This window comes from Elaeis guineensis, chromosome 9 (genome assembly GCF_000442705.2).
Source record: "Elaeis guineensis isolate ETL-2024a chromosome 9, EG11, whole genome shotgun sequence".
NCBI classification, from domain to species: domain Eukaryota; kingdom Viridiplantae; phylum Streptophyta; class Magnoliopsida; order Arecales; family Arecaceae; genus Elaeis; species Elaeis guineensis.
Genome location: NC_026001.2, coordinates 43,346,969 through 43,349,663, shown reverse-complemented (window position 1 = coordinate 43,349,663; position 2,695 = coordinate 43,346,969). Strand labels below are relative to the sequence as shown.

At 45.0% G+C, this 2,695-nt stretch overlaps 1 pseudogene; it reads left to right on the top strand.

Moving 5' to 3' along the window:
- The first annotated feature begins 320 nt into the window (after positions 1-320).
- On the top strand, positions 321-1,392 carry LOC140851490 (B-box zinc finger protein 32-like; annotated as a pseudogene).
- Positions 1,393-2,695: the final 1,303 nt, after the last annotated feature.

Sequence of the window (2,695 nt, the reverse complement as noted above, 5' to 3'; positions counted from 1 at the left end):
AATTGATGGCCATTCTTCTAGCTTCTCAAAGGCAACCTCTCCGAACCACAAGTTTAATTCTTGGAGGCGAACGCAGATGTTAACATTACGATTCACAAGATATAATAATAAAAAAATAAATAATATATATTTTCTTTCCTAAAGACGGAGGACAAGTGGGTGCATAAACTATTCAAAAAATTGAAAGCAAGATTTAGTTAATATTCCTACGTCATTTCATCCATCCATGTGGTAGACTACTGGCACCATAATATATAATAAAACAAATATTAAATTCCAAACCCCTCTAATATCTGAGCCAATAATTATATTTTAAGTCCATGGAAGTGGTCATCTTCCCTCCCAACCCTCCTCCTTCCTCCTCGGGATCTCTTCCCCTCCGTTTCCCCCCATATCCGTTTCCCCGCCTCGTATCTCTCTCTCTTTCTATATATGCCTCGAACCCTCTTCTCGCTCTTTCACGCTTGCCGGTTAGGTTTAGGTAGAATAGGGTTAGGGTTAGAGTTTGGAGGGGATCGATGAAGGGCGGCGGCGCTGCGAGCTGTGCAAGGGCATCGCCGCCGTGTACTGCGAGGCGGACGCGGCGTTCCTCTGCTGGCCCTGCGACGCCCGCGTCCACGGCGCCAACTTTCTCGTCGCCCGCCACCTCCGCCGGATCGCCTGCGCCGAGTGCCACGCCCTCGACGACGCCGCATCATCTCCGGCGCCGGATCGCCCCCATCCGCTCCCTCTGCGGCTCCTGCCGCCGCAGCCCTCCGGAAGAAACCGCCTCCTCGGATTCCTCTTCGTGCGTCTCCACCGCGATTCGGAATCGGCCCGGAGAGGAGCAGAGGAGCAGGGTATTCTGGTCAATTGGGCCCGGAGGATGGGGCTGGGGTCCAGGCTCGAGGCGGTGCGCGGCGGCGGCGACGCGCGTGCTGCGCGCGTGCTCGGGTAAAATGACGGCTACGCCCCTCCGGGTTGGCCTGGCGGCCGCGCTCTGGTTCGCCGTGAAGAGACGCGGCACGTGCGAGGGGCCAGGCTGAGGGCTCTGGAGTTGTGTTCTGGTGTGCCCGCCAAGCTTATCGTGGTCGCCGAGTCAAGGCTCGCTCGGGCCGCGAGGCGAGCCCGAGTCGGCGAGGAGAAGGAGGGATGGGCCGAGTGCCGCTGAGCAAGCGAAGACTATTTGCGTCAGGGGTTTTTTTTCTTCTGGCACGTGTGAGTTTTTGGTGATATATGTTCTTGTTTTTAGAGGTTTATCGGTAGTTTTTGTATATATTGCTTTTCCTTTATCTCCCCTCTGTCCCTTGTACAAAAGGAAAAAAATACATGTATTAGAGATGATATGTGCTTATTAATCTCGATATGGCTGCTTAAGTTTGGTCTTTTGCAATCTAATCAGTTTTGTAATCACCTAAGATTTTCATTCATTCAAAAAAAAATATCTGAAATTTTTTTTTTTAATTTTTTTTGATTCTATATAAATATTTAAGATTTTTTCAATACGAATGCGCAATTAAATATATGTCTATACGAATTTTCACAGATTTAATCTGAAATTTAATTGAATGAGATGAAATAATTAATAAACAAACACTTCAAGGAGTTTTTTTACGTGGACGATCGCACGCCTGCTGGACAAACTTGTTCATTGTCCTATTTGACGGAAATACCAATTAATACATTGCTTATTATTTTTTTCAATCAAGGATGTTACGTATTATAAGTTATATGGCTTGGTGCGGCATTGCAATGCAAGTGAGAGAAACAATGATGAAGACTTGTTGAATTCTGTCTATTATCTGATTGTGTTGTCGCTTTTTTCTTTTTTTTTTTAAGGGAAAGAAAAAGTTAAAAATAGTATTAGGAGCGCTACTGATCATGGAAACAACAAAAGATTTAACCATGTTTAACTCTCTAGAAATGGTAGAAATGGGGTTGCCTCCTATTAATAAAAAAAAAGGGTGCAAACGCTGGACAAGTCCTACTATCTACATCTCTATAGTTGAAATTTTGACATCGAGATTGGGGTGATATCATGCTGGAAATTTCCAGCTTGGAAGATAAAGGGAAAGACCGAAACAGGGAAACACCTGGTAGGGGTTAATTCCATTTGTTTCTTTCTAGGCCTTCGCCAGCGCAATGCAGCCCAACTCGATTGTTTGGGTACCTGCTCTATTTCCACACCTGTTTCCAGCCCAACCTATTCTCACAGTGAAAGCAAAGGATCTCTCCTCATCTTTCTGCCATGCTTTCGGGGTTTCTAATCCGGGAAAGGATTTAACGATTCTCCACGACATATGTGCAATGGTAGCTATCGGGTTGGTCGTCCACCAGCCTTCATATAAGAAGGAAGACTTGGTCCTTTAATTGAGTGAAAGGAGGATGGATCACCCTACATGATGTGGTAGGTTTGGCAGGCTGGCTTCAGGGATCAAATTAATTCAATGCTGCCCATTTCTCATGGGACGTAAGCTCTCAAAAATCTCTTTCGATCTGATTTCTGCAAACTCCTCCATTAAAAGCTTGAGTACATTTGGCATATAATCTTGTTCTTTCATTCTTTTCTTCATCAATACGGTGACATCTTTCACCACTTAATAAGTGCAGAACTTCTTTGAAAGGTTATAGTATAATTTCATGCTGCCTTTGCTAAGCTTATGCACATTTTCTCTGTCTTGATATCTAGCATCAACATCAAACTATTAAGGTCTAC